The sequence below is a fragment of the Camellia sinensis genome, chromosome 14 (genome assembly GCF_055761805.1).
Source record: "Camellia sinensis isolate YWXY chromosome 14, ASM5576180v1, whole genome shotgun sequence".
NCBI lineage: Eukaryota > Viridiplantae > Streptophyta > Magnoliopsida > Ericales > Theaceae > Camellia > Camellia sinensis.
In genome coordinates, this window is record NC_138974.1 from 94,032,507 (window position 1) to 94,046,606 (window position 14,100).

Below are 14,100 nucleotides of genomic sequence, written 5' to 3' on the forward strand. Positions count from 1 at the left end.
GCAACAAAGAGGTGGTGGTCGTGTCTTTCAAGAACGGTCTAAAAGATGATTGCGCCCTACGAAAGTCATTGGCAAAGACATTGCCAAAAAGCATGGAGGAGCTCATGGCCAGAATTGATAAATACGCCAGAGCCGAGGAAGACACGCCAGGGATTAAGGCGACAAAGCAAGAGAAAGCAAACGGCTCACCGAAGCGAGGCCAAGGTAACAATGGATCCAACAAACAAGAGATAGGTCTAAGAACCACACAAGCAGTCACGACTGTATTCCGAATCCCAATTCACAAAGTCCTGGATAAAATCCAAACCCAACCCTATTTTAGAGCACCGGCAAGGGTTCTAGGAGAGTTTATGGGAAGAAGCCTTGGGAAGTATTGTGCTTACCATAACAAAGATGGACATCTGACTCAGGGTTGCAGAGCCCTGAAGTCACACCTAGAAGACCTAGTAAGGCAAGGCCATTTGAGGGACCTTGTAGATGAGGCCAGGACAAGGGAAGAGCAAGCAAGACTTCCTCAGGCACCATCAGCTCCACCTTCCCCAGCACAGCAGCCGCAGGTAGGCGGACCTCGGGTAATTAATGTGATTCACTCGAAGGTCAACGAAAACGAAATTCGGGGGGAGACCTAGAAGGTAAAACACCTGCAGCACGTGTACCAGGTTAGGCAGAAAAGACCTCGGGCTGAGGAGTGCTAGGGACCAATGGTGTCCTTTACTGAAGCCGGCCTGGAGATGGTCCAGCATCCGCATAACGATGCGTTGGTAGTATCCCTCCAGGTTGGGGAGTGCCAAGTGAAGCGCATCCTAATTGACCAAGGCAGCTCTTGTGACATCATGTATGTCAAGTGTTACAAAGAGCTTGGCTTTCATCCAGATGATATGGAGCAATCCAATAGACCAATGGTCGGGTTTAATGGAACACTGACATGGCCATTGGGAGCAGTAAGTTTGGATGTGCAGGTTGGTACCAAGAAGATAAAGACAGAATTCACTATAATCGATACACCCTTCCCTTACAACATTATCTTGGGAAGGCCATGGTTGCATGCAATGGGGGTTGTTCTCTCAACATTGCATCAACTATTGCGGTTCCCAACAGAGCTTGGGATAGAGGATTTTAGAGGAGATCAGCTGCAGGCAAAAAACTGCTCCATGGCAGTAATGAAATCCACCTGCAGCATACGAGAACCAGAAAGGGCAGAGATCGAAGACGAGGACATGGAGGTCCTAGAGGACGTCGACAAGGAGCCAGCCGAGAAGAGTGAAGAAGCCCTAAAGAAAATCCTCGTCCAGTAGGGAGATGAAGAACGCTTCTTCTTTCTCGGCTCGGGCTTAACCAAAGAAGAGGAAAAAGAACTGGAGGCTTTCTTGAGAGCGAACATTGAAGTGTTTGCCTGGACGCCTTACGAAATGCCAGGCATTGACCCCGAGGTCACTTGCCATAAACTGAACGTAGACAGGTCGGCCAAACCTGTAATCTAACGGGCAAGAAGACCGACGTTGATGTATGTTGAGGCAGTGGAAGAGGAAGTAAACAGACTTCTGGAGGACCGAACCATTCGAGAGGTAAATTACTCGACATGGCTATCGAATACAGTGGTGGTGAAGAAAAAGAATGGTAAATGGAGGGTCTGTGTGGACTTTACCAACCTAAACAAGGCCTGTCCCAAAGACAATTTTCCTTTACCCAAGATTTACCAATTAGTGGATGCCACTTTAGGGCATGGAAGGATGAGCTTCCTGGATGCCTACAGGGGGTACCATCAGATAGCTATGTACCTGCCAAATGAGGAGAAGACTGCGTTTATCACTCCAAAAGGGCTGTATTGCTACAGAGTGATGCCTTTTGGGTTGAAAAACGCCGGAACAACTTATCAGAGATTGGTAACCAAGATGTTCAAACATGTAATTGGCAGAACAATGGAAGTCTACATCGATGACATGGTCGTGAAGACCAAAGAACCTGAGGGTCATCTGGCCGACCTAAAAGCAGTCTTTGATATCCTTAAAACATATCGGCTTCGACTCAATGCATCGAAGTGCGCATTTAGAGTGGGATCCGGTAAGTTCTTAGGGTACCTGGTGACTAGAAGGGGCATTGTGGTTAGCCCAGATCAGATCAAAGCCATCCTAGAACTGAAAAGCCCAACATCGGCGAAGCAAGTACAAATTTGACTGGAAGGGCTGCAGCCCTGAACAGTTTCATAAGCAGAAGTTCTGACAAATGCAAACCCTTCTTCAGCTTAGTGAAGAAGGCCACAGACTTCTTATGAACAGAAGAGTGCGAAGCCGCCTTGGCCGACCTAAAGAGGAATTTGACCACGGCTCCAGTTCTCTCAAACCCAGAACTTGGAGAGGAGCTGTTCCTGTACCTAGCAGTTTCAGAGCATGCGGTAAGTGCAGTGGTAATCCGAGAAGAAAAAGGGGAGCAAAGGGCTGTTTATTATGTAAGCAAAACCCTGGCTGATGCAGAAACCAGGTATTTACCCTTGGAGAAATTAACACTGGCCTTAGTAATGGCTTCAAAGACGCTGAACCATTACTTTCAAGCCCACAAAATTGTGGCACTAACTGAACATCCCTTGAAGTCCCTGTTACAGTAGGGAGATCTGACAGGCAGAATAGCTAGGTGGGCAGTGGCCTTGGGCCAGTATGACCTGGAATACAGACCCTGAACAACAATCAAAGGCCAAGTTTTGGCCGACTTTGTGGCCGAGTTCACGCCAGGAGCCATCATACATCGGGCTCCATTGAGCCGATGTGAACGATGTCCAAGCGAGCAAAGAGGAGCCCAACCAAGGGCAACAGAACAAAGGAAAGAAGAAAAACTCAGCCCCTGCAGCATTTACATCGACGACTCCTTTCGAATGTTTGTTGATGGAAGTTCAAACCGACAAGGAGCGGGGGCAAGAGTAGTACTAGTATTTCTAGATGGACAGATACTAGAACAATCCATTCATTTGGGGATCAAGGCCTCAAACAATGAAGCATAGTATGAAGCACTGATTGCAGGACTGAAACTGACAGTAGCAGTAGAAGCAGATGAGGTGATAGTCTTCTGTGACTCTCAGTTTATAGTCAACCAGACAACAGGCGAGTTCGCAACCTGAGATGAACGTATGTCGGCATACGCAAAGGAAGTAGGCAGGTTGGTGGCCTTGTTTCAGAACTGTCGACTACAGCAAGTTAACCGAGATGATAACAGTCATGCCAATGCCCTAGCCAACCTGGCTAGTGCAATACAACCTGGAAAGGCAAGGACGATAATGGTTAACTACTTGTCGGGCCTGAGCATCGAACCACTGACCACAGAGCGTGAAGCAATGTGTGTGGACATGGGACCAAGCTGGATGGACGCAATAATAGCATTCCTGAAAGAAGAAAAACTGCCAGATGATCACAAAGAGGCACACAAGATTAGATTGAAGTCCGCAAGATTCAGTCTGATAGCAGAGGGACATCTCTACAGAAGATCCTTCACTGGACCCCTTTTGATGTGTGTACATCCTTTACAAGTTAAAGATTTTTTATATGAAATACATGAAGGAATATGTGGAAGCCACGCAGGGGGTAGATCACTTGTCCATAGGATCATTACCCAAGGGTATTGGTGGCCCAACATGCAGAAAGATGCAGAAGCCTATGTCAAGAAGTGTGAAAAGTGCCAAAGGTTTGCACCACTGATATACCAACCAGCAGCAGAACTGAACCCAGTATCTAGTCCTTGGCCGTTCGCCCAATGGGGCATGGATCTTGTTAGAAAACTGCCCCAAGCAACTGGGCAAATGAAGTACCTGCTGGTAGCAACAGATTACTTCACCAAGTAGATAGAAGCTGAACCCCTTGCCAAGATCCGAGACATGGATGTATGGAAAAATATCATCACCAGGTTTGGGATCCCAAGAGCACTAGTTGCAGACAATGGAACATAGTTTGATAGTAAGCTAATCAAGAGCTTCTATACAAAGTTCAAAATCAAGAACTATTTTTCCACCCCGAGTTTTCCTCAAAGCAATGGACAAGCAGAAGCATCCAACAAAGTCATCTTGGATGGGATTAAGAAGAGGTTGCAAGAAGCAAAGGGAAAATGGGTGGATGAACTGTCAAGTGTACTCTGGGCATATCGGACTACGCCGAGAAGATCAACTGGGGAATCCTTATTTGCCATGGCTTATGGCACAGAAGCAGTCATTCCTCTAGAAGTCGGCATCCCAAGAATCAGAACCCAGGGAGTAGAGAATGGGACTAATGATGTATTATTAGCCCGAGATCTGGATCTGCTGGAAGAAAGAAGGGAGAGAGCTGTAATTCAGCTGGCAGCATACCAGTAGCAGCTTGCCAGGGCTTATAATAAGAAGGTCAACCCAAGGGAGTTTCAAATCGGTGACCTCGTCTTGAGAGAATTCGTCAGCAACAAGAAGGATCCTAGAGAGGGCAAGTTTGGCCCAAATTGGGAGGGACCCTATAGAATCATCTCGGTATTGGGCAACGGGGCATATCGGCTTGAAGATAATGAAGGCAAAGAGTTGCCAAGGCCCTGGAATACTTGCAATCTGAAATTTTTGTATCATTAGATTTTCCCATTCTTTGTTATTAGCCGAAGTAATAAATAAAGCTTGGTTTTTCACACTTGTGACTAATAAGATAGTTGATGATGTTTCTAGAATACATGAGAACCCCAGTGGAACTTAAGTTCACATTAGGGGGCAGAAAGTTGGAAAATAATTACTGGCAAGGTAGAATATACAAGCTAAAATCAGTTTAACACTTGTTGAAATTTGTGAAAAATTTACAAGTTGAAGTTAAACCGAGATCATGTCAAACACTTGTTGAAATTTGTGAAAAATTTACAAGCTGATGTTGAACCGAACACTTGTTGAAATTTGTGAAGAATTTACAAGCTGAAGTTGAACTGAACACTTGTTGTAATTTGTGAAAAAATTTACAAGTAAAGGCCAAGGTTGTATTAAAATGAGTACTTATGTACTTGCCGGTGTAAACCGTTGGTGGGTATAACCGAGGTATTTTACCCCGAGAAGATTACATAGTTAAGGTGTCCATTAAAGATATGCAAAAATATTCTAAGTATGAGAGTCATACAAGATAGTAAAAGGAGGACAAAGATATAAACATTCAAGAGAGAAAGTTGTATTAACATTCAAAAGAAGGCACATCGGCCACATCGAGAGCTTGTATTGTTTCAAAGAAAGAAAAAATACAAGGTACAGAAAGAAGAGAAAAACATAAAACTAAGAATCTTCGGCGCCACTGGCAGGTTGGGTCTGGAGCTCGGAGGACTGCTGAGAAGACATCACGACGGCCTTCTCAGCCGCGAGCTCGGCATCTATTTCTTCAAGGGTTTGGTCAAGGCTCTTATCGGCAATAGGCGCGTCCGACGTTGCCTTCTCAAGAGCAGCATCTTTGGGAACCTTCTCACTCTCCTCATCTTGAGTCAAGTGCAAGACTTACTCATTTTGAGTAGGGGACTTGGCCCCAACAGCTTCTTTTGACTTCTTCACCAAAGCTTCCTCCTCAGACTCAGAATCGTCGTCGGATTGGCTTGGAGTTGAGGGGAATGGCAGGGCAAGGACGTCAGTGTTCCTGAGGGGGGAGTCTTCAGGGATTTCAAGCTTTTTTAGTAAAGCCATCCAACTAAGGGTGAAACCCTTGTTGCATGCCTGCTTCACCTGTTTCTCGTAGTCCGCCATGACATCGGCCACCCCCTCATTGTATCCCTTTTCATCGGCGGCCTTGAGCTCAGCGTCTTTTGTGGCTAAGGCATCCTGTAGCTCTTTCTGGGCCTCGGCCGTCTTTTCTTTGGCCTCTTTCTTCTAGGCCTCAAGAACTTTGTTAATGGCCTCAGCGGCATCCGCTTTTTCTTCGGCATCATCCTTAGCTTTGACAACAGCCTCGGCCTGGTCTGCCAATGTCTTCATTTTTGCCTCGGTTCTTTTATTGGTCTTCTGCAGACTAGTAACCTCCCTAGTCTTGTCGGCCAACGCCTTCCTTGTCTTAAAAGATTGCATTGAGAAGGAGTGGGAGTGCTGGATTGCCTGAAAAAAATGGATAGAGCAGAAGTTATTAGAAAATTTTTTAAGTATAAAAAAGAGAAAGAAAGAAAGATACCAAGTGTGAAGACTTACTTGAACAGAACGCTGGAGCATCAGTGCAAATTTTTCATACTCGCTCATCTCGGCGTTTCAGTCGAGATCTCCAAGAAGGAGCAAAGCTGTGCTAAGGGCAACACCGACATTAACGTCATCGGCACTATCACCAGCTCTGACCGGCCTGTCCTCCAGTGTGATTTAGGGGGCCCAGGGGGAGTCAGACTTCATGGAGCCCGAAGCTGTTGCAGATTCAGACCTCGGCCTTTTTGACCGAGTGGATTGAGATGGTTAGGCCTCGGCGGGCCTCTTCTCGGCAGCAGAATGGGACTTATCACTCTCAGCCAATTTTGAAATTGGCAAGGTGTCCTCAATATCAATCTAAGTCACTGTTGTCTTTGGCTGAGCCTTCTTTATTCTTTTTGGCTTTGACTTTGGTGGAGGCTGGAACTGCGCTGGTTGGGCGTCAATGGTGGATGAAAAGTTGGCCAAGAGGTCTTTAGCAACTGCTTTCTGGCGGCCCATCTCAGCAGCAAAAAGCAGATGGTTGTTTTGCTGGATCTAAGGTTGACCCTTTTTGCAAAAAGAGTTAAAGCCAAAAAGCAGTTGCTAAAGACCATCTACCTCGGCGGCCCTGCTAAAGAGGTAGATGGACGTTGAAATGATGGGATCAGCTGTGGAGCCGAGGTAGATGGTTGTTTTGCTGGATCTAAGGTTGACCCTTGATCTGGCCGAGATGATGAGGCTGTTGGAGGAGTAGTGGCGAACGAAGGAGACTGACTCCTCTTCTTCTTCTTCTTTGGAACGTCGAGAAGAACCGACTTGTAAGTGGGAATGAAATTGAGTAGCAGAGGGGCTTTCCGCTTATGGACTGGAAAATCCAATAGCTTCTTCAAGTCCTTGCTGGGGAAGAAATACTTGCGAAAGCCCTTTGGTGGCTGGGAAAGAACTACAAAATGAAGAGCACAGACGATTAAAACAAAGTATTGGAAACTTTAAAAAAGAGAGCAAGAAAAAGTGACACTTGGCCCTTACCATCTCCTTTCCCAAAAACTGTTCGGCTTAGGGGATAAAGGTGGAGGTCATTGTTGGGCTTAAACTCCCAGTTGCCCGAGACGATGAAGTAATTGTCTCCAGCACCCTTGTTTGAGTCTGGGAGGTCGGCAATGAGTTTGTACTCAGTGGACCTCGGCTTGAGGTAATAGATGTGGCATTTTTCCGATTTCAGGCGACACATAGTGTAGCAATACTGGAAATCAGCAAGAGTAACCCTAGCATTCTCTTGTTTGGCTAAGGCTATTGTTCCGGTTATGACTCGGTAAGAATTGATGGCAAGCTGCATTGGGTTCAATTTATAGTAGTGAAGGATTTCTTGAAAAAAGGTGTCAAGTGGAAACCTAAGTCCACACTCGATGAAGGCCACTACTGGGAAGGGCATGAGGTTCACATCGGGCATAATGGAATCCTCCTCCCCTGCCAACCTGAGGTGGACATCGGCAGGGATGAAAAACTCCCGCCTAAAGTATTCTAATTTGGTCGGGGTGTCTACCCTATGCTTCCACTTACCCATGACGTCAGCTTAGGCAGAAGGTGTATAAATTGGAAATAAAATGTTCTGTAAAGGCTCAGAAGACCTCGGCAAAACCTAAAGTTCACGCTGGGGTAAGAATTTGTGAAGATTAGAGGGGGATTCGTTTCAATTTTCCCTAAGATTCGTATGTACTAGGGCAAATCTTAAACCTAAGTCTAAACAAACGGAGATTGAAGGCAAGAATATGGAGAAAATACAGAAAACACAAAACAAGAGCAATGATTCAGAATCAAGAATAGTGGTGAATTATCAAGAACACTGTGACAGAGTGTGTGCAAGGGTACAAGGCCAAGAACAGTGGCAAAAGTGAACAAATTTGTGAGCAGTATGTGAATATTCAAGAAAGGACTGGGCAAAAACAGAATCACGAAGCAAACATACTCAAACAGCAATGGCAACAAATAAAAAGGTAAAGCTTTTTCAAAAAACTGGAAACCAGGAGGAAACAAAAGCTTACCAGAAGAATGAAGCCAGTATTGAAAACGCCGGAGTCAGGAGGTGGTTACAATCAGAAGAGGATATCGAAAGCTTCACCAGAGCAGATGAATGAAAACAGTTACAGAGCTTGAAAATCTGGAACAATGGCGTATTCTGAAGAGAGAAATTAGACAAAGAAAAAGTTGGAAGCCTGGGAACGAGGATGCAAAAGTAAAGAGACGGAGAAAGAGAATTGATTTTGATCAAAATGCGAAGAACGGCGGCAGAAAACCATCAATATGTCTAGGACGACGTGCTTGTCAAACGACGCATCCAGACACAAGACGATTTACAAGCGCGTTTCGGACACGGCCCAGTGGGGGACAAACGCGTAGCAGAAACAGTTGATTTATTTTGCGTGATAGCTCATACGCGTGATAAAACTCTTGGAGTTCTTGGTTTAAACGAAGCAATAACCTCGGCTGATAGAAAGATCTTGGCTAAATAACTCAAATGAACTAGGTTATTGGTTCTAAAAGCCTTGATGAGGCAGACTACAGGGCCTGGTTGTGTGAAGCTGATGTATTGGATGATACAGTAGGATCGCCGACATTCACAACATAGGTTCCATTACCTCAGGATGCTGAGGTAATAGAACCTAGGGTGCAGTTGTGGGGATATATTTTCTAAGTACCAACACGTGGCCAAGGTGATGCCGACGTGATCTCGGCTAGGCCGAGATTATCTCCAAAGATATCAGATTCTGGGATAAACGGATAATGGACAAGAGTTCTAGAATAAGGAAGGACTTTAGCCTGGATAAGGATAAAGCTCTTAGGGAATTTATCTTTATCTATTTGAGAGTCCAGGATAAACATTGAGTAGAAGTCCATTGAAGCTAGGCTTCTATTGGGACTAAGATTGGGTTAACTATAAAAGAGAGGCACCCGTATGGGTCTAAGGTACACAATTTATATTCAGAATAGTGAGTAAGCACTATTGATTATCTTTGAGAGATATTTGATTACTGACTTAATCATCGGAGTGCCCCCGGGTGGACGAACCACCGCCGGAATCTCTTCTTTCTGTTGCAAGTCGTTCGGGCTTATCCTATTCTGGCAGTGCTCTCCAGTTGAATACTGAGTTGGCAGTGTGGTCGGAAATTCACTCATACAGTTTGTTAAAAATAATCGTTGTTCAAATTTATAATTGGTTTAAATTAGAAATTAGGATAGATTTTTATTAAAAAAACAATGATAAGAAGAGGAGGAGGATATCAACGTATTTTTATAGTTAACAATCACTGAGTCAAGTTGCAACTTAGTCCCAAACTAATAAATATATTACCATTAAGTATGAGAGAAGTGAAATGCTATGAGGAGATAAAATATCTAAGTATTTAAACCTTAAATATTATATTTTAAACCTTAAAATAATCGTTCTATTGTTTTTTTTTGTCTAGTTAAGGTTGCTGTTTTTCCCTATCCCTACGGGGTGTGTAGGGTTTTTCTTTATACTCCTGCTGTAGGTTTCATGGTGTGGTTGCTTTGCAAATTCAGGTGCTGTTGTAGTTATGCCTTTGTGCTTTTGGGCCATGTTGTTCTCACATGGGTATCATTCTTTGTTTCCTCCCCCTATGTTGTTTGAGATATGGTGGGTGAACAAGGTTGTGGCCCCTTTGTAGAAGCTTGCTGTCATGCCTTTGTGGTTTTTGTTGGTTTTGCTTTTGTAGCTTGCTGTCTGGCTGTCTTTTGTTTGGTTCTTTTGTATAGCTAGGTTAGGGCCTAGGCTATTCCCCTTGTATTCTTGTAAATATTTTGTTTTATTTTATGACTTTTTCACCAAAAAAAAAAAAAAAAACCTAACCCGTTCTATACTTAATTATTCATGTGATTATGTGTTTGATATGAATTTGCAAGTTTAAGTATATGAATTATTTGAATTTGGAATAATATCTATTAAACGTAGAAAAATTTGTTACAATTACAACTCTGAACTGAAATTGAAAGCCTTAGAGGCGCGATAAGCCAAAACCAACTTCATATTTGTATTTAGCATGATTTTTAGAGACTACAGTGAAATTTTGAAAAATTACAATTTGTAATAATTAAATTAAGATTTATGAGCCTAAGTCTTATTTGTGTATCTAGCTCTTGAGTTCTTCATTTTCTTATTGAGAGCTTTGAGTGAGTTAGAGAGAGAGAGAGAGAGAGAGAGAGAGAGAGAGAGAGAGGGGAAGAGGAGAAGTTAGGATTTTGCAAGGGATTTAAGGGACAAATCATAAATTTAAACTATGGTATGTTAATCTACTTGAAAAATTGTGTATATCTTATCTTTTGCTTGAAATCAAGAGGAATTTGAGAATTTTGAGCTAGGATTTTGAGTTGTGTAAGGGTTTGAAATAAAATCAAGAAATCCCTTCATTTTTGTTTGATTTGAGTTCATTCTTGTGATTACTCCATGAAATAAACTCTAGATGGTTCATACAACGAAGATTTGTTGGAAGCTTCACCATATTGAGCTTGTGTATGCAATTTATGAATATATGAAATGGATGAGACCATGAATCTAATGGTGAGGAAAGATTGACATGTGCAATGTAGAATTATACCTAAATCATGCTAATATATCATGTTTTTGAGTGAGTTTTTCTTTGATTTGGACTTGGAAATGTGTTTGGGAAGTTTGTATCTTTGAACCATTTTCAGATTGTCTGATTTTGCCCAGACCGCATGAGCGGCCACGGGCTCCGCATGAGCGAAACATTAAGAAAAACAGAGGTTTTCATTTTTCTCTGTAGGCACTCGAGCGGCAAGTGTTTCCTCTCGAGTGGATTTGGGCCGCACGAGCGGTGAATACTTCCGCATGTGCGGAACCCTTGTTTTAGCTAAACTTCAAAAAGACATATCTCTTTCATTCGGACTTCGTTTTAAGCGATTCGTGAGCCTAAATTCAAGCCCTCGAAGTTTAGTTCCTAATGGTGGTGGTCTCACATCCAAATTCTAAGTACACAAATAGATGTGATTAAATTAGTGAAGGTTGTTTATTTTCTTTTAACCTTTTCATGCCATTTCCTATCATAATTTAGTTTTCTTTTGCTTCTTGCTATTTCCTTAAACCTTAACTATGTAAATATGGTATTTTCAATGAAAAACATAAGAAATTATTGTAGGAAACATTTGTGAGAATAGTAGTGTATAGTAGTGTTCGTTTTCCTTTTCCTTTTAGGATTAGGAATTAGTATTAGTGTTCTATATCTAATAGCATTCTCTGTCAGTGGTGTATTTTGTTTAGGATTAGGATTTAGCATTCTATATATTTGAGTGATGTATTCTTTGTTCAACGTAATCTAATATACAGTTTTGTTTAGAAATCTTACATGGTATCAGAGCTAGGTTCGAAACCCTAGTTGCTTCGCTTGTCGCCATCGTGGTTCGCTGGTCAAAGGGTCATCGATCTTGACCCCTCCTTGGTTCTTCTGGTTCGTGATCAGCCCTAAGTGGTGACATTTTGGTTTGTCTGGGTCATCACCATCAGCCCTCTCTGCTTCAACTAGTTTGTCACCATAGGATTCGCGACTTTTCTCTCTCCAGACTCGCGAAGGTTCGAAACCCTAGCCTTCTCTGGTTCGTCTCGCGAAGGCCTCTCTCTTCCTCGCGATCTCTGTCTGGTTCGATTCACAGCCATCTACTTCATCTCTCTGGTTCATCTGCCTCTCTCTTTCTCATGATCTCTGTCTGATTCGCTTCTCAGCCTCAGTCTCTCTCTCTCTGTGTTTTTAACTTGGCTATTTCTATTTAAAACCCTATTTCAGGATTATTGCACTAAAACCCCATATTTGTCTGTTTATTACAAATTTTGTTTTATTACAATGTTAGATACTAAAATCCAAGCCATCAAGTGTAAACTCACTGGTGGCAATTATGCCTATTAGGCCAGTGTCATGAAGAATTTTCTTCTTAGTCAAAAAAAATAGGGCTATGTTTCTGGTTCTGTTCCTCGTCTATCGGACCTGAAAGTGGAAGGGTATCTGTCTTCCTGTGACACTTGGGATTGTGATAATGCCCAAGTTCTAACCTGGTTTCATAATTCTGTGAATGACCGTATTGGAATGATGTTTTTCAAGTATAGTACTGCGAAGGAAGTGTGGGATTATTTACTTTGTGATTATCAACAGTCCAACTTTGCCAAGCGGTATGAGTTGGAAACAACTATTCAGAGTGCTCGTCAGCGGGATCAGACTATTCAGGACTTTTATATTGAGATGACAGGTCTCTGGGATCAGTTAGCTCTTATGGAACCACCTAGTCTCAAGATACTAAACGCTTATATTGAGTTTCAGGAGTAGGGTCGTTTAGTCCAGTTCTTAACAGCTCTCTCCCCTCAGTATGAAACTATTCGAGGTGGCATCTTTTACCGATCTCCTCTTCCCTCTGTGGATGCTATTGTTCGTGAACTCCTCTTCGAGGAAACCCGTCTTAAGACAGCCAGTCAGACTTTGCCTCCTTCTGTGTTCTTGGCTCATGCCACGCCGCTTTTGTTATCGACCCCTCTTCCTTATCAGCTTCAGGTCACTGCAAAACCCAAGAGAGGACCATTAGAGCCAGATGAGTGTGCTTTCTGCCATCAAAAGGGTCATTGGAAGAACAATTGTCCTAAAAAGGGACGTCAGCCTACTCCATCTTCTCAGACACAGTTCCGTGGTCCTACTTCGGGTACTTTCTGACCTCCTACTGCTTACACTGCATCTACTCTGGCTCTTGATCTTGACTTGGCTTCCCTGAGTGCTCAGGTAGCCCAACTTCAGCATATCCTGTCCACCTCTTAGTCATCCCCATCTGCCTCTGCTCTTACCTCTCTTCATTCAAGTTTGCTTGGGTCCTCTTCAGGTATCCCTTCTTCTATCTGGATTTTTGATTCTGGTGCCTCTCATCATATGACCCCTCACATTTCCTTACTTCAAAATTGTATTCCCCCACCCGTTCCAATTACTATTAATACTGCTAATGTATCTGGTATGTTTGTTCTATCTGTTGGGTCTGTTTTACCCTCTGCCATGTCTGCTATTACTATTCGTTCTATTTTTTATGTTCCTCAGTTATCTGTCAATTTATTATCTATCAGTCAACTTGATACGTCTGGTTTTGATGTTATATTTTCCTCTTCTATCTGTTGTGTGCAGGATCGGGTGTCCAAAAAACAGATTAGGACCGGCCGTAGAATTGGAGACCTCTATGTGGTCGAAAGCTTGCATCTCCCCTTATCCACCTCTCCAGTTGTACTTTCTTCATTTCAATTAGATTCTCAGTCGAGTCAGTTTTACTTATGGCATTCTCGCCTCGGTCATTTGTCTGTTGACCGCTTACAGTCTTTAGCTCAGTTAGGATTGTTGGGTAAAGTTTCTCCCAGTCAAATTGATGAATGTCGGGGGTGTAAACTTGCTAAAATGTCAACCTTACCATTTAATAAAAGTACCTCTATTTCTGTTTCTCGTTTTTCTCTTGTACATACTGATGTCTGGGGACCCTATCCCGTTCTTACTAAAGGGGGCTCTGCATATTATGTGTCTTTTATTGATGACTGCACCTGTTACACTTGGGTTTATTTTATGAATCATAAATCTGACTTCTACCAGATATATCGTACCTTTCAGTCTATGGTCACCACATAGTTTGGGTCTACTATTAAATTGTTGCGGTCTGACTTGGGTGGGGAATACTTTAAAACTGAATTCTGTGAATACTTGGCCAAATTGGGTAGTATTCACCAAACTTCTTATACTGATACACCTACCCAAAATGGTCGAACTGAGCGTAAACACCGTCATCTCCTTGAGACAGCTGGGGGTCTCCTTCTCTCTGCCTCCGTTCTGGCTCCGTTTTGGGGTGAGACAGTTCTTACTGCTGCTTTTTTTCTCAACCGTATGCCTACCCTTCTTCTTTCTGGTCGATCTCCTTATGAGGCTCTGTTTTCTCAACTTCCTAATTAC